Source organism: Chrysemys picta, chromosome 3, assembly GCF_011386835.1.
Source record: "Chrysemys picta bellii isolate R12L10 chromosome 3, ASM1138683v2, whole genome shotgun sequence".
Lineage (NCBI taxonomy): Eukaryota > Metazoa > Chordata > Testudines > Emydidae > Chrysemys > Chrysemys picta.
This window is the reverse complement of record NC_088793.1, coordinates 201,485,665-201,504,694: the sequence shown is the minus strand read 5'-3', so window position 1 is coordinate 201,504,694 and position 19,030 is coordinate 201,485,665.

Genomic DNA, 19,030 nt, shown 5'->3' with positions numbered 1-19,030 from the left:
TTAACACTTCATTCAGTGCAGGAGGAAGACTCTATAATGGAACCCTGGTGTTTGTCAGTGGAATAATTCCTAGCCCTTTACAAAGCACTATATATAACACTAATAAATCCTCACAAAGCATGTCAGCAAATACTACTATTATTTATTTCTAGTGATGGGGAAGCTGAAATCCAGAAGCGAAAAGACCAGGCCACATAGCAAGTCACTGGCAACGCTGGGGTTAAAATTCAGGGTCAGTAAAGCTCACCTGAAGTTGGATAATGAATTCCTATTCACAGATAAGAATTCACAAACCTCAAAAATAAACCCAGAAAATCACTCCTTTACCTTCAAAATGTGTGTCCGTTGAGCACCTACAGGTTGAATTTATTCGGAATTTGGATCTGCTAGAAATTTGGGCAAATGAAATCTAAATAGGAAAAGCAACACAAGCAAAATGCACATTGTCATGCTTTGTGATAAATCCTGCCTCTTTGCTCACCTCTCCCCTGAAGTTTCTGACTGCCAGCCATTTCTCTAATGCCGCTGCTGCTGTCTCCAATGCTCTTAAGGTCTCTGGGCAGATCCTTGGATGGGGTACATTGGCAGAGCCCAGTGGTTCTTAAACTTTTCCATACCAGGAGATCCACCTGAGTCCGCCCTCTCCGTTAGCTGAGACTCCACTCCCATGTAGAGGTCTGAGAAGGTCCGGCTATTTGCAATCCTCAACCCTGAAATTGAGAACCCTGAATCCCCTGCAATTGATGCCAGTTGAGCTAAACTGCTATACACCAACTGAGGAGTTCCCCCTTGGTTCCTCAGTGTGATGGGGAGTATCTGAGGCCCCCTGCTGGAGGCCTCATGGTCCTACCACACCCCTCCCCAGAAAAGGAGCACTGAAGGGGGGTCCACTTGGCCTGCCTAGAAAGGCTGCAGGGAAGCAGCCAATCAGAGCACACCAGGCTCAGTTAAAAGGAACTGCAGGGCCCAAGCAGGCTAGATGCTGGTGGGAACCAGAGGAGCAAGGAAGGTGCTCCTTGCTGGAGCTCAAGGGAGAACCAGAAGGTGGGTTCTGGTGACATTGGCATTCTGTGAGGAAGAGCTTCAGCCTTGAGGTAAAGGTGAAGAGGAAGGGGCTACGTGGGAGGTGGCCCAGGGAATAGCAGTAGCAATTATTAAAGGAAGCAGCACGTGGCTGCTATTTGTAGGGTCCCTGGGTTGGGACCCAGAGTAGTGGGTGTGCCCAGGTCCCCACCACTGGCAGGGTGGCCTAAGCCTTTAGATGGGGGACAAGGCTTGTTTAGAGGTCCAAGGGAAGAGAAGGACTTAGAGTCTCCAGGAAGAAAGCCCTAGGAGCAGTGCTCTATACCAAGGCAGACACGAACTCAAAACCAGCCCAGAGCGGGCTGAGAACTGAACCCAGAGACAGGGCTGCAGATACCAGCCAGGGCACGGTGATTAACCCTGTTGGATTTGTTCATGCATAGAGACTGTGTGAGACCTGGCCAGAGGGATGGGCCACTGAAGACCCACCTGATGAGGTTAACGGCCCACCGGGGGTGTCGGGAGAGAGAGTGTGCAGGTTTGCACACGACCGACAGGAGGCGCTCATGAGAGGTGAGTGTCCCCTGTCATGCTCAGTTTCCCCATTAGATGGAGAAAATGAGTCACCCTGCGGTTTCAAAAGCGCTCCGTGCTGGCTCAGCCCAGTTTTCCCATTGACTGTAGCCGGAGCTGTTGGGCCAATGCTGAGTGCCCGTGCAAACCCCTCACTTTGACTGTCCAAAGCTCAGTTCTGATTGGCCAGGTGGGCCTTGTTGATGTCACTGCCCTGCAGCAGCCCCCAACTGGCCAGGATCTCAATGCCAGCATAAGCTAAGAAACCTCTGTGCACACAGAGTAATTGACAGTACCACCAGGGAGAGCAGTCAATAAGGAAGGAGGATAACAGGACTCTTCTTTCCCCCAGGCCTTAATTTGAAAGAATAGTTTGGGATGCCTGAAATCCTTCCATCTGCCTGTCTTCTGCAGACACTCGTTTCTCTCTCTTCCCCAAGCTTCTGAAGCTCTTGGTGCAACTAAAACCAGCCGTTCTGCTTCTCCAGTACCGCTGGGTGCCGGGGCTCCTCTTTGAAGTCCCACCTACGGGATCACAGCCGTGGCAAGGATTTCAAAGGGAAGCTGCAGCTTCCTCTCGCAGCCCAGCCAGGGGGCTCAGCAAGGCTTGCAAAGCAGTTGGGCTGGTTTTAAAGCCCCTCATCAAGCAGAGCGCTTAAGCACACGGTTAAGTCCCGAGGGACGACTTGCATGCTTCAAGTTAACCACGGGCTTCAGTTCCTTGCTGGATTGTGGCCTAACTGGGCTGAAGGCTGAATTGATCACTGGTGTGGGGAAAGAGGGATATGAGGGAGGGACAGCAGCTGTGGTGTGGAGAGAGAGAGAGGCAGCTGTGGGAAGAGGGGGAGACAGAGGGGCCTGACTCTGAGTGGGTAGGGTGAGGTATAGACAGCCCCCATGATGTCCCAATGCTCCTTCTGTAGCATCTGGCAATGCGGAGTCTCCAACGCCCTGCATCTCATGCAGATACACACCAGGGCAAGGCTCTGCTCCGCTGCTCTGACGACACTAAGGGGGTGGAAAATTGCTCCAACATTGGTTTTGGTGGTACGACTCACAAGAGAGAGGGACTAACGGGTGGCAGAACTGGGCCCTCATTTTGCAGTAAATATGATTCGACCCCCCCCCCCGCCCTCCCCGAGCTTCCTTACCTGGCTTGGGCCTAGCTTCTGTCTTGCATTGCTGTGGGAGTGGTGGTAGGAAACTGCCCTCCTACTCTCTGCTCCTCTCCATCAGGGACTTAGAGAGCAGTGAGTACCACATTTTTGGCTTTCTCTTCGGGGGGGGGGGGGGGCTGCTAGGGGAAAGAAGCTCTTTTCTCCTTTCTCCCCCCAACTCAGTGCATGGAAGGGCAAGCCAGAATTAAGCCCTTTGAACTCAGCTTTCTCACCATTCCCATAAAATGAATGGCTGCGTGGGGTGGGTGGGATGTCTGTCTGTTTTCTGGGGCAAAGTCTTCCCAGAGCTTTCCATTTAGTAAATGGTACAGTTTCGCCCGGGACAAACTGTAAATACTTCACCCAGCTCATGAAGATGTCAGAGTCTCTCGGGGCATCGCATTTGGTGTCCCCAGCAGAGGACATGGCCTCCCACTGAGGTCCTCAGGACAGGCCTTCCTCCAGGCTAACTGAGCTGGGTTGGATGGGGCACCCTCTGTAAAACATCAGTGCATCTCCTTGCTCAAACCAGAGGGGTCTCTGCAGAGCTGGGTGAAACTTCCAGCCTGTTAGCAGCTGAATACGCACCCTTCACCATGCTCCTTGCTCTCGCCCAGAAGCTAGGTTTCTAGCAGCCGTAGAGAGGAAGGTTGGACTTGTGTCTAGGCCATTGGACTAGTGCGTAAGAGAGCTGGGTTCAGTTTTTGGTTCTGCCACAAGGTCACACAAGAAATTTGGTTAAGTCACTTGATCTCCTTGTGCCTCAGTTCCACATCTGTAAAATGGGGATAATAATCCTTCCTTGGCTTGTCTTTTTTTATTTACACTGCAAGCTCTTCAGAGAAGGGACTGCGTCTCCCTATGTGTCTGTGCAGCACCTTGCACAGCGGGGGCTTAATCTTGGTTGAGACCTTTACATGCCACAGTAATTCAAATAAATAATAGACCTAGAAAGGACAGTATTCGGAGAGACGTCTTCAAAAGGATGTTTAGAGTCTCAGAATTGTTAATTTGTGCTGACTCTGCCCACCGTCAGTACCATAGGGGCTCTAGCCCTGCCAGGGCGTACATACAAATGCATGTATTTCTAGTTGAATACTACAGGAGAATAAATTTAGAACTGTTTAAAGAGGCCACGAATACCTCAATCTGCTAGGTGGAAAAATGACTAGTGCTTGTGGGTAACCCAACTTGTTTAAGTTGCTAAAAACATTCCTGACTTGAAGGAGGGGGAGGAGGAATAGCTGGGGGGGGGGAAGCTTTCATGAAACAACTTTCTTCACATTTCTAGTTTAATATTTCAGTATGCAACATATTTTCATAGGGAGTATTTTTATAACTCTGGCTTTTTTGGGCAGAAGTGGGGGAAATGAGAATATATTAAAGGAGTTTGAAAACCATGTTCTATTTGTAAAACATGGTGTGTGTGTGTGTGTGTGTGTGTGTGTCCTAACCCTGACAGTACTTGCAGCTCTGCCAGATTCTCCAGAAACTGCCAGAATTCTCCACGCTAAACATCCTGCTATATTGTGGGTATTTCAAACAAATATTTTAAGGGGAGGGAGCATTCCAATCCGTTAAATATTTGTCGTGCTTGCAATAGTCAGTCATGGAGTTTAACTTTAAAATTAGCCAGCTTTTTAGTTGCACGAGTCAAGGAGTGGGTTTCATAACTCTTCGGCTAGTTATTGCTATGTATTATTGGCAATACAACAGCCTCTAGGCGGCTGCAACTGACATCCACGTCTCATCGTGCTAGGCACTCTATGGACACAGAGTAAGTGCTGGGGATGAATTGGAAAAGCAAGCTTCGCTCACGTGGGTCAGGATTTGGAGGGATAGCCAGAGGCAGAGGGGGTGACCGTTCTGAACAGGTTTGGGAGATGGTACGGTGAAGAGGCACAAGTGGTTGTGATGAGGAATACAGGGATGAGGATTGAGATTTAGCACTAGGAACAGAGAAAATGGGAGAGAACTCCTGGTTTCCTGGCATCCGTGATCACTGCTGAGTAAATGACTCTTTCACCGTCAGTAAGTGAAGCTGTGCAGCCTTGCAAGTTGCAGTAGGATATCAGACTAGCATCATATAGTAATGACTGCAGCATCTGGGCTCCTCCCACTAGCTTCCCCCTGGGATTCCGCCTCGCCTGCTCAATGCTACTCAGTGGACTCGGAAGACCCACAGAGTGTCCTCCGACATTGTACGGGATTTGGCCCTAGAACTGAAAACACTTTGCAACACTTTTTTGGGTGACACGTGGATTTTCAACAAACTGAAAACCGTCATGGGAAAATGTCATTTGGATTGAAATGTTCCACTTCTTGTTGTTGGAAGAAATAAAAAACTGACTTTTTCCCCAATCAAAATGGTTTTCAGTGGAAAAAAAATCCGTTTTTGACAGCTGAAATTTAATTTTAAATAGCTTTTGAAAATCCATTTTTTGTTAGTTGAAAAAATGAAAAATGTTCATGGGAAATTTTGAAAAAAATAATCAAACGTATTCAGAAATGTCCTGTGAAAAACAGTCCTTACTCCTGTGTAACCTCATTGACTTCAACGTGGGTACTCATGTGAGTAAGGCTGACACATGAATAAGGGCAAAAGGGGTTTTAACTAATGGCTGAAAGTCCCTCCAAAAGCTTTGATCAGAGGCTCACATCTGCATGAGCTACCACAGAATATAGATTAAATTACATTTTAATTCTACAGATGATGGGACCACATGCTAGACCAAATTCTGTATTCTGCAGCTGCCCCTTTACGCTAGTTCCATGGGCTTAGGCTGTCTGTATATCTGTCAAATCCAGAATATATGCCATAAAAACATAAGAATGGCCATACTGGGTCAGATGGTCCATCTAGTCCAGTAACCTGTCTTCTGATTGAAGCCAGTGGCAGATGCTTGAGAGGGAATGAACAGAACAGGGTAATTTCAAATGATCCATCTCCTGTTGTCCAGTCCAGGCTTCTGAAGGTTTAGGGACACCCAGAGCATGGGATGGTGTCCTGGACCATCTGGGACAATAGCTATCAATGGACTTATCCTCCATGAACTTATCTAATTCTTCGTGAACCTATTTATAATTTTGGCCTTCACAACATCCTATGGCAATGAGTTCCACAGGTGACTGTGCACTGTGTGAAGTACTTTCTCTTGTTTGTTTTAAACATGCTGCCTATTAATTTCATCAGGTGACCCCTAATTCTTGTGTTATGTGAGGAGGTAAATAACATTTCCCTATTCACTTTTTCCACACCATTCATGACTTTATAGCCCTCTATCTTATCCCCCCCCCTTAGCTGACTCTTTTTTCCAAAATGAACAATGTCTTTTTAATCTCTCCTCATATGGAAGCTGTTCCATACCCCCCAATGTAAGGCAGTTTCCAGGGCATAATATATTGGGATGGTATACAAGGGAGTTCCCTAAGCAGTTCAGAACATCTCTGCACACCAGCCTCCAGTTTAGGAGATGTTCCTGGGAGTAGGCAAGCATGGTTGGAAGGTACTGCACTCTGGCTAGTCTCAGCTGCTGGAGTGGACGGTAGGGGGCCATGGCAGCAGAGCGTAAATCAGAGCTGCCCCCAGGCTGCTCTAATGTACAATAGAGGTCATGCCCAGAATACAAGGAGGCACAGAGTTGTTCCTGTGCTGAGCAAACCTTGGGAGGAACACAGTTTATTGCCCAATGCTTTTTAGCTGCTGATGTCATCAACATTGCTACATGCTGGATTTGCCAAGTACTTCCCTTTTAGTTGTAATAGACAATAGCAATCATTTCCACAGGTAAAAAGAAGCCATGCCTTCTACAATACCAGATGGTGCACCTATCTTCCAATTTCCTATGAACCAAGAGGCCTGTTAATGATCAGAACTTCTCACGAGAGGCAGGGCGGCTCTATGTATTTTGCCACCCCAAGCACGGCAGTCAAGCGGCTTTCAGTGGCATGCCTGCGGGAGGTCCCCGGTCCCGTGGATTTGGCAGCATGCCTGCGGGAGGTCCGCTGGTCCCGCGCCTTCGGCGTCCCCGCTGCCGAATTGCCGCCGAAATCGCGGGACCGACAGACCTCCCGCAGGCATGCCCCTGAAGGCAGCCTGACTGTCGCCCTCATGGTGACCGGGCGGCTGCCCCCTGCGGCTTGCCGCCCCAGGCACGCGCTTGGTGCGCTGGTGCCTGGAGCCACTCCTGACGAGAGGCTGATGATACAGAAGAAATAGGATCATTTAGGGACAGGCATAGGAAAGATGTTTAGAAGCTGATGGGGAGAAATCACCAGAAATGGGTCCACTTTCACTTTTCCTCTGGAGAAATGAGAACCCTGTCCATGGATGGGGTTGTTCGGGAGGCATCAGGCCATTAAACAGGGTAATAGGAAGGGCACGGGGTGAGAAAAAGGTTCCTGCTGAGTTAGAGAGAGACACATGATAGCTCAACTGGGAGAAGAGAGTCAGGTTTAATAATGTCCCTGCTAAAGGCGGTTAATAATTGAGGCCCGTGCTCTTGATGAGGGTAACTAGGGGATAGTCTCCCAAGTGTGGAGTGACGGTGGTAAGGGCAGGCCCTTCAGCTAACACACGTGGAGCGTATAACGTTTGCTGAACAGAGCTGGGTCATTGGGGAAGGACAAGGGGAGCAGGTAGCTCGCAAAGGCTTTTTTGTAAACACTCCCCCCGCCTCGGTGAATACGGAACACGAAGGCAATGGAGTGTCTGTTAAAGGCAGGCCAAATGCTGGCTATAGCTAACCAGACAGCTAGCGTTTTGCTTAAGATAACTGGGGAAAGAAGCTGAAACGTGTACAGTATATCTCAGCATAGGGAAACCGACAAATTTACATCAGTCCCTGCCAGTCCTCTCTATATAGCACGTAGCACAGTGGGGCCTTAATCTCAGCTAGGGCATCTAGGTACTTCCCTAATATAACGATTTAGTTGGGGTTTGTCCTGCTTTGAGCAAGGGGTTGGACTAGATGACCTCCTGAGGTCTCTTCCAATCCTAATCTTTTATGATTATCAATTATAATCAATACTAGTTAAATCACACACATGTTGGTCAACAGACTTTCTTTTCAGCAGGCAGGCATTTAAGCTCCCTGTTAAGCAAGACTGTGAAGAGCAGACAGCTACCGGGCAATGTTGCATTCATGCAGCAGTCTTTGTTTGAGAAAGACCGGCTGGGAGGTTAATCAGCGCTTGCAGAACTGGATCTGCCCCTGAGCACAAGAGCCAATGAACTGGTGAGGGGCTGAAAGTCCTGCATGAATAAATCATCCAGAGCTTATCAATCCCCTACTCATTTAGTCAGCGAGAGCCACTTTATTTAAGTATTCATCTGAACATGTCATGGAATGAAAACGAAAGGGCAATATGGGCTGGTTTTTGCCTGGGTCTTACGTGGGTGCACAGTGGGAGGAGGGCAAGGAGAGAACGAATCCCATTATCCCCTTGTGCAAAGGCTGGACATAATTGTAGTTCCTACACTAAGGGGAGCACAGGAGCTGCTCTCAGCTACTCCACCAGGGGCATGGTTCCCCAAAGGGAGCATGGAGAGGAGGCAGAGCTGGCTGCGTGAGGAAAGTAAACTGCATTCCATTAAGGGATGTAGCAGTGCGCACCTCCCGCTCTGCCTGAATGTCACAATGCATCTCTTCCAACACAGGTCACAATCTTGCCCTATATTAGTAAAGCATGTATCACAGACACAGTTCAGGGTTAGCTGCACCTTTGGCCCCTCCGTGTGGGGCAGTTCACACTGCAGAGCTACAGATCCAGGCTCTCTGCAAACTCAGGCAGAGGTCGCTGCCCCAGTTACACATGCTTCACGTTTTGACGGTTTCTTCCCAACCATAACAGCTGGAGACTTAATTTTAGTTTAAACTGAAAGCGGAGAATCTGGAGAACAACTAAGAATCCTGTCCATGCTACACACAGCAAGGTACACCCAACACATTCAGAAACACTGGCTAGTGCTCCATTGGCTGCCACCACAGACGTGTCAAAAACTGAAATAAGATTACATTGTGCAAAACAATAAGGCATTGTCTTCAGTGAGGGTGCCAGTTGAATGTGCTAGTAACTTCGTTGCTACTTACCAGTAAACTTGGATTTAATTTTCCAGTGCTAGGTTAGATCGTGTAGGAAAACATCACAGAATACTGTAAAAAAAAGAGATGAACTCACCAAGATTTTCACTGGTTGTGTGTGTGTGTGTGTGGGGGGGGGGGGAAATAGTGTGTGATCATATAGTGAAAGACTGTATCAGAATGCATATCCACAGGGGGACTGAATAAAGGTTGCACAAGCAACCTTAATCCTGGCATTTCCTAACTTTTGAGTGCTTGACTATGCAATCTTAATGTTCTTTTAAAGTAGGTTTTGTGTGTGTAAGATAGAGAAAACATGTTGCAAATAAATTACAAAGCGAAGACCATTAATATTCGGGGTATATATTGCTTTGCAAAGGGCTAGGCTGTGTGTGTGTGTGTGTGTGTGTGTGTGTGTGTGTGTGTGTGTGTGTGAACACGCACACACACTAAATGTAGCATAGCTCTTTCCAAGCATCATATAAGCACACACTCTGGGCCTGACTGCCCTCACATCATATTTTTTTAATGACGTAACTCCATTGACTTCACTGGATTGTGTCCTATTTAACTCCAATCTGCCTGTGGGGAGATTCCAGCCTAATTTGCATGAGAGCTGTTGCTCCCCGAATCTACAATCCCGATTGCTCTCCCTTTGTAACATATTTGCAGCATGGTTCACATTAATGTATCAACGTGAATAAAAGGCAAAGGTTTAGGCCGAGGAATAATTCTCCATAATCTTGTGCTGAGCTACTGCTCTGTAGTGCTAGCTTCTGCTTGGTTTGGGTTAGGTAGCTAATGGCTATAAAAATGTTTTGGCCTGACAGGCTTAATATCAACCGTAGGTCAATATGGAGGCAAAAATCCCAATGCTAATAGAAAAAATAGAATCAATGTTTAGAATGTGAGTCATAAACTCAAAATAGCCGAGTAAAACAGATGAGGGCTGTAGCTACAGGAGGGCTCAAGGTGGAATTTTTAGATCCCAGGACCACTCCTAATTGCTATCTTCCTCTCTAACACGGTTACTTGGCCTGCTTCAGCGTTTTCTTTCCATTCCCCACCACTTTTATTCCTCAGACCGGTTCTACAGCAGAACCAGCCCATTTGGGGTTAGAGGTGAAATCCTCTGCCTTAGAGGTGAAAGCCACATATAATCATGTGGGGCGGAGATGGGCTGAGACATGGAGAGGCCACAACGAGGGTTTGGGCTTAGATCTGTTTATGCTTAGGGCGACCATATTTCCCAAAGGGAAAACGGGACACCACACAGGGCTGACTCAAGCCCTCCCGTCCCCCTGCACGAGGCTGCTCTCCTGAGCCCCCACCCCCACCCCCGTGCAGGGCTGGATTTTTCACACCCCTGAGCAATGAAGCTACACCAACCTAATTTCCTAGTGTAGACCAGGCCCTAGGTAAATTATAGAACTGACACCTTTAATGAGAGTGTTGCTGCCACAATTACCGTAAGCCATTATAGCTCATTAAAGAATGAGGTATTATCTTGGGATAATAAATGTGAAATTTTTAAAAAGACAACTTCTGGATTCTCCTTGTACTACATGGCAGTATACTCATCTCGGTTTGCGTTTATTTATATTTTCTGTCTATCGATGTACTTATGACTGTAGTATCTGAATGCCTCCCAAGTATTTATAGATTTAGCCCTACAAAACCCCTTTGAGGTTGGGATGTATTCTTATTTAACTCCATTTTTCAGATGAGGGAACTGAGTTATAGATTTGCCCAAGGTCACACACAAAGCCTGTGGCAGAGTCAGGAATTAACCTGTATCTCCTGGATCCCAGTCCAGGGCCTGAACTGGAAGACCATCTTCCTACTTTCTAGGCAAAATTCAAATGGCTTATAGTTTATATTTAAGGAGCAATATCAAATGGACATTGCACATCTCAGCAAGAGTTCCAGATCTTTGGAGGCATATTATTTTCTTAATATATCCATAGAGAGTGATGCTATGGGGTATGGGTTTTTATTGTTTGGAGTGGTCCCATTACTCAAGAGGGGTGAAGTCATGAGTGAAATAGAAAGGACATCCCAAATAACTAACACCACAAACCCTTTCTACCAAACCACATTATCATGCATTCTGTATGTGCCATATGTTTTCTATAGAAAAACTATTTTAGATATGCATTAGGGAGTTTGAAAAGTGTTCAAACTCAAAAAATCAGGGGTCATTCAATAAAATTAGTAGGCACTAGGTTTAATACAAACAAAAAGGCAATACTTTTTCAGACAACACACAATTAACCTGTGGAACTCATTGCAATGGGATGTTGTGGTGGCCAAAAGTATTACTTGGTTAAAAAAAGAACTGGGTAAGTTCCTGGAGGTTAGGTCCATCAATGGCTATTAGCCAAGATGGTACAACTCTGTGTTTGAGGCAGTCCTAAACCTCTGACTACCAGAAGCCAGCCATGGGAGGCAGGGTGCATCAGTCCATAATTGCCCTGTTCTATAGACTTCCCCTGAATCTCGGGTACGGGTTGAAGAGAGGACACTGAGCAAGATGAACCATGTTCTGATCCAGTATGGCAGATCTAATATTCTTGTTACAATATTTAGTTTCCCCTTAATGAACTCAAAACCCCAGTCCAGCTGTGCAGGTGAGAACACTGATCTGTCTTTTTTAGAAACGTCTTTAAATGCCCTAAAATAGTTTTTTCTGTTCATAACCATGTCATCATTTGTAAAGGTCTGTTATTGCACAGCCTTCCAGACAGAAGCAAGTTTGCATGTCCCAACGGAAAGCTTGAATTTCCCCCTTTCAAATGGTCCGAAGCTTCCACTTTGAATCCTCCTGAATCATGAAATATTGGACCTTAAACCTGTCATTTTTTGCAGGACTGAATATTACCCATTATGCAGCTCAGGGCATTGAAGAGAAGTTCCCCATTTAGGGGGCGAACCTTGAAACACCATCAGTTGAGGTCATGTCCAAAGAGCTCTCCATGGATGGATGGAATCTCAAAAATCTACTTGCCCACCCCTTTGCAAGCATGAGGATTAAAACACAATGGAAAAAAGGAACAAGCAGATTTTTTTTTACAAAAATGAATCACAGGAGAACTAGCATTTCTCTAATCCATGTAAAAAGAAGAACAGGAGTACTTGTGGCACCTTAGAGACTAACAAATTTATTAGAGCATAAGCTTTCGTGGACTACAGCCCACTTCTTCGGATGCATATAAGTGGGCTGTAGTCCACGAAAGCTTATGCTCTAATAAATTTGTTAGTCTCTAAGGTGCCACAAGTACTCCTGTTCTTCTTTTTGCGGATACAGACTAACACGGCTGCTACTCTGAAACCTGTCTAATCCATGTGTTACTTCTCACAACACCAAGAAAGGGAGAAACACATTCTCCCTTTCAGATACAAAGAATTCCCCTTGCTTTCAATGGGAGCTATGTGCCTACATCTGAAGGCAGAATTTGGCCGGAGTGACTGAATACTAAGTGGGAGTGAAATGTCAAGATAACCAGATGTTTATTAGGGAGGCGAGAGAACAGAAAACTACAGTAGTCCATGGTGGAAATCACATGACTCTTATCATACTGCATTATGGAATTCAAGTGCCTGGAAAGAAATATTTCGTGGATGGCACAATGGTGAAATAACCAGTGTGATGAATGGGAGCTTCAAGTGATAACACTGAATAGAATAACTCTACCAAATAGCCATCTGATTACTTCAGAATAGAAACCCTTTCAAGTCGGGGGCAAATTTTAGTCGTCCATTTTCAACATTTTTATTATTAGAACAGTTTTTACAGGCGTTTGATATTGATCTTTGCTCTTCTGCTGAACACGGTGAGAGCAGAAAGCATATAGTCTAATAATAATACCCCCCCACTTCTAGAGCTGCTGGAGATCTTAAAGCTAACTATCATTATCCCCATTTTACGCACAAGGAAACAAAGAGAGGTGAAAGGGTGATTGGCCAATGCACTGGGGAATGACCCAGGCAACTCCAGAGCTGCTACAACTGGAACTAAGGGGCCCACTCTGTGTAGGTGGAGCTGTGACACATACGTAGCCTCGTCAGATCAGGCGCAGAGGGGGACCTGTCACAGACACTCACCGGCGGGTTACAAAATGACATGCCGAAGGCCATGCAGAAGGCCAGTGGCAGGGCTGGGACTAGAATGCAGGCATCCTACAGCAAGAGCCCGATTCAATAAATAGCCTCAGAGGAGAGTAAAACGGATATGAGTCTTGTGAGCATCACCATGAAAATGTGTACGGTGGTGCCTAAAAATAGAACAGAAGCCTATAGAGGCCAGTACTGAAGAGCGTGAGACCAAAACAAAACACTGGGTGATGCCTAATTAGCAGGAACAAGGTTAGCTAAGACTGAAAATTAAACTGGCATTGCTCAGATCCATAAAATGAAACCCAAGTTAATGCCTATTCAGAGAGACAAGCCAGATGCTACTGGTGGGTTAGCGCAGTGATTGGAACCTTCTCCGGGTTGCCCTCATTAGTACCAACATCGTAGAAGGAAGTATGGTGAGGTCCCTAGAGGTAGGTCACATTCCTGAGTGTTTGTCATGCACTGGGGGACGGGTGGGTCACTTTGCATTGGGCTGAGTTCCCGTTAGAGATGAGCTCAAGTTACAAACCTCAGATTCAATTTAAGATGACACCAGATGGGTATTTACTTGCACATTCTGTCCAATCCCCTGAAGCACTTGTGGCAATATCTGTGAGAGACTGGCATTAAAAACAGCAGTGTCTGAGCTTTATTGGGGTACACGCAGACAGAACAGAAGCAGTCTCCTGTGTGATTTGTAAAATGCTTTGCCAGTCCTGCAGAAAGAAAGGTGCTGTATAAAATACAAATATCACATGGGTTATACATAGCCTGTTTCGGTGGGATTGGAAACTGCCCCAGTACCAAGGTCTAATTAATCTTTTGTGTAATTAAATATCTCACATGTCTACAGAAGCCTTCAAAGCCAGCCTTGAAATACAAGCCACAGAAGTGAATCATTGAGTCTGCATGTGCTGCAGTGGGTCTTGTGTAGATTTGCACTGGAAGAGGAGGTTTTCCTCAGAATAGGGAGATTGTTCACCACTTGATTTCCCACTGGTAAATTTGCCCTGGTAAATTGGGGCCCCAAAAATCATATATCCAGACCCGGTGTCTTTCATCCCAAAGTATTTGCAGGGAAGGATCCCTTCATCTTTCACTGAAATGCAGCCAACCCTGGGGTGGAACATGAAAGCAGCAACACACATCAGAACATAACATCACTACACCATTTAGGAGAGGTAGGAAAGAGGAACACCATATGATGGTAAACAAAGGCTGACACATTAGGAGAAAATGCCAGTGGGCCAATAACTGCATAGACATTGCAGCACACAGAGCCAAATCTGCATTGTAATGGACTTTTAAAAATCATCAACTATTCTGAATGCCGAAAGGCCAGATGGTGAACCTCATACAGGTGAGCAATTACTTGCATGAGCACATATGTGAAATCAGTGGCACTACTATTATGAAGTCATTGGAATTACTAGTGCGAGTATCTGCTTGCCGGGGGCTCACAATCTGGCTCCAAGCAGAGCAGCATTTATGGGGAGACCCCAGAGCTACCCCTCTATGTCTACACTTGAGTTTGTAGTTGTGTTTTCACACATGTTCCTCAATGCAGCTGTAAAGTGTGATTGTAGCATAGGCAGGACACAAACTTTTGTTGCTAGTCTCATTTAAACCTAGACTGTACGCAGGGCCGGCTCCAGCATTTCTGCCCGAAGCAAAAAAAACCCCGCGATCGGCGGCAGCAATTGGGGGAAAAAAAAAAAAAGCCGCGCTCGGCGGTGGCAGTTCAGCAGCAGGTCCTTCGCTCCCAGAGGGAGTGAGAGACCTGCCGCCCCCGAATTGCCGCACGTGCCGCCCCTCTCCCTTGGCCGCCCCAAGCACCTGCTTGTTAAGCTGGTGCCTGGAGCCGGCCCTGACTATAGGGGATGATTAAATGTAACTCAGAACAACATTTTGTGCAGGAATTTACAGTCACATTAGTTCAGACGTGTTAGTTAACATGTTAAGCTTCTAGGATCCTCAGGGACTAACAAAAATTAGAAAGGGAAAAGGAGGAATTAAAAGGTAAAATAAAATGTAATTCCATTAAGGGGAATTTTGACACACAGAAACTAGTTTAATGGAGGGGAATAAGCTACCACACTGCTGCAGATCCCAGGATGAAAGAGACAAAGAAAGCAAAGCCTCTTGGTCTAACCTCCGGCAAGCGATTTGAGCCTCTTAGCCAAGCCGTGTTTCAGTAACACATCGGAAGGAGCATGGACTATTAAATGATTCAAGCCAGAGGTGATTTGCAGCATTGGAAAGTAAAGTGTGTGTGAGTGAAAGAGAGAGAGAAAAGCATTACAGAAAAAAAACGAACAGCAAATCATCGAGGGGAATTAGACTCTAAACCACAGAGTGGAAATTACAGCTGACGTGGGGGGGAAATGCCAGGTGGATTAGAACCTGCATTGTAATTTGTCCCGCTTCTAAATTATGCATTATATGTATATTGAAATTAAAACCTGAAGTATGATGTACAGTAAATAATTTAGAATGGCTCTTTCATCAAGTGTGAGCTGGTTCCCGGGATACCGATACGTGATGTTAGTTAAATATACACCACTGTCCCAGCCTGGTGCCCATGCAGGACTTCTCACTACGCTACAGTTGGGCGTGCAGTAAAATATTCCTTAAGCAGCTCTGCCCAGTTCTGAGCTTTAATACTCATTCAGCTCCGACAATGAAATAAACGTAGTGTCCATGAGTTAGCCCTGTCTGCACTCTCGACGTTATATCATGTTAAGCAGCTTAACTCTGTCTGAAGGCGAGTGGCATTGTTTGCGTCCATAATAGTCATTTCTAAACCATTTTACAGAGCCATGTTTGAATCTGGCTGATGACGATGCTAGTCTTGAAAGTGGTTCCCTCTTGAGTTGCGTGAAGCTTGGCAGTTTTGTTTCCCAAGGGTTTCATATGAATGTCTTCTTCATTTGCTGTTAATCTGGGTTGGCATCTATACTCTTCTTCCTAACTCCCCCGTTCCCCCTGCCCCCACCATGTTCTGCTTTGAATTTTACATTCAAACAGTTTTGCCAAGAAACCATGGAAGATAGGCTGATACCTCGAAGGCCATGGCATTTCAAATCACGCAGTGAAGACATATAATTTCTCCATCAACAGCTGACTATTATCTTCTGGATATGACTAGAACTGCAGGAGGGTCATGCCAAATACTACATCCATCATCACTTATTATTGGTATTTTAGCAGTGCCTAAAGGCTCCATCTGAGGTCAAGGCCTCGTTGTACTAGGCACTGTAAAAACACATATTGAGACAATCGCTGCCCCACATTGCTTAAAATCTAAAAAGACAACATGTGGGAGGGGAAACAGAAGCACAGAGCGATGAAGCAACTTGCCTTAGGTCATAATACAGCAGCTCAGTGGCAGACCGAGGAATAGAACTGGGGCATCTTGAGGCACAGTTCAGTGTTGTATTCATTAGAGCGCCCTGCCCCTCACAAACTGGTCTGTTAGTTGCCAAAGCACCAAACCATCATCAGTTTTAGCTGGCAAGAGACCTGTCCAAAATGGACAACTTTGAATCCAATTTAGAGCCACCACGAATCATTCAAGTGTAGCTGCAAACTCAAAACAAGAGTTGAACCCGGATTAGAATCAAACCAGGACATGAGTGGTGGTGAGGTGCACCTGAAGAAGAAACGCCATTCATTCATATTCCTTAAGAAAGAGGTTTGTGACATAGTGGTGAATGGCAAGTGCTCCAACATCAATGGATGATGTCTTGAGCCAGAGGAGGAGGAGAGAGAAGATCTCTGTATGTTTTAGAGCAGTTGGCTCCCTCCCCTCACTCATCAGTCTATTGATAAAGTCTGCTATTAACTGCATTGTGTCCCACTAGCTTTAAGAAGCCAGGATGGTCAGCACTGGACCTGCAGGTGGTGGTAGACCAGGAAACCGAGGACATCCTCATTAGCAATCACATCTAACCCAGCCAGAAGGAACTGTCTGCTAAGAGCCCTAGAGTGTTACAAGCAAAAGGCATGACCTGGCTAATCTGGAGTTTCTGGATTTGATTCTGTTCTGACTCCTTTGTGCTGCTGTGTCATGTGGGGAGGCCATAGTGGTGGAGAGAGGAAAGGAGACATTCAAATACATAATAGATTTTGCATCAGATCTGACTTCTGAAATGCAGGAAACTGAGCGATTCCACATGTTCCGAGGAAGAACCCTCCAGGTCTCACATCTGTATTGTTGTTTACATCAATACAGATTTCCTCTCCTGCTCACGTGTCAGTGATGGCATTTATAGAGACGGGCTGAGAGCGCTAGGGCATGCCTCTATACAGCTCTGATCACAGCACACATGCATACCTCTCTTGGGCTGCCTCATGGCCCAGAGATTGGCTTAACACATGGAGTTCAAGCTGTGTATCCAGGTTTTCCTGTTAAAAGCGTAACAGTCTGGGATAGCAACTTGCAAGCTTCACATTGACTTCAATAGAGAACTCATATGTTCCATGGGTAGACTTACTGTTTCAGTGGAGAGCAGTGTTGCAAATCCAAGAGACACACAAGATTGGCATTATGGGACAATTTTAAGCTGGCCCTATGGAAACCATTGGATGGCTAGTATCTAAGTTTCTACCTTGGGTTTTAAAGAGCTATAAAGAGAACTGTTTAGTGTGCAGCATATCTCTAATAGTTCACAGCTCTCCTATTCCTGGGCAGCATCACTTACACTGTTTTTCTGGAGTTGAAGTTCGTGGGCCAGAGTCTCAACTGGTGTAGATCCGTATACCTCCACTGAAGTCAATGGAGCTATGCCGATTTACACCCGCTGATGATCTAGCCCCCACGGTTCCATGAGACCAATGATACAGGGGTTGACGAGGCTGGATCATCTCCACTAAAGGCACCAAAACATCTGGAAAAGTTTATATATGGCAACAGAAATAGCTAGTGCAGCAATATTGGATTGTTTGTGGAATGATGGCACCTGCTTATAAACCTCAAAAAGGTACGTTTGCCCTACCGCAATGGCTGGTCTTGTCATTTGAGATTCAAATCTTTACAACCAACAGCAAAACAATTAGTCTCTCCTGTGGGTTCTATGTACATAACTAAACTGGGAGATAATATAAGAGGAACAGCAACACTTGAGATAGTACCTCGCATTCTTTTAGATTAGGCTATCTCGGGTAAAGTAGGGGCTGATTTTATACTAGGTTACATTTTAACCAACAAATAATCAGGACTTTTGAGCTTGTGCTTAAGACAACGGGGTTGGACTCAGGAGAGTGGCTTCAATTCTCAGCGGAGCAACCACCTTCCTGTGTGACCTTGGGTAAGTCACTTGATCTCGCCGTGCCTCAGTTCCCATCCTCCTGTTCTCTCACCCTTAGGCTGTCTTGCCTCTTTGCAGCAGAGGCTGTCTCTTACTCTGTGTTTCAACACAGGACAACGATGGGGTCCTCTTAGTGCTACAGCAATACCAAGAATGATTTGTACTTTCCCCTTGTTTTTAGTACAATACATATTATCCTACATAGGGCTGCCTAGGTACTTTCCTGTAGTCTTCTCTAACTCATTATCCATTATGCAAGATTGTGGAGAGACTTACCAATCAGTGTTCAGAGTCTGATAGTTATACACAAGATAGTAATAAAAAAAACCACATTGATTTGTGTCTGTGTGCACACACCTGGTCTGATCCACTAAACATTACTCAGGCAGACTATTATCATTTTATTTATTTATCTGTATTACCATAGAGCTATTGGAGAGATGGTCACAACTTACGGATACTTTCAGTTCAGCCTCTCTTTAAGCAAGGATGGAACTTAATTTTATAGAATCCAAAGTCTCCTAGTTTTTTGCAGGGTAGCATGACTCTTTGTCAGGCCTTGTCTGACCCTCAATCATAACGACCACCCCAGCACTTCCACCTGGAGGGCAACCCCATGCTTCCCAGGGGAACCCCCACAGCTTCTCTGCTGGGAGATCACCCTCACCAGAGAAGCATCCACCATTTCCCCTGGCTCCAGCTCTCTGGTTTAGAAGTCAGCAGGTAACTCCCTCTGCTGCTTTCTAACCTTCAGTCCTCTCCAACCCTG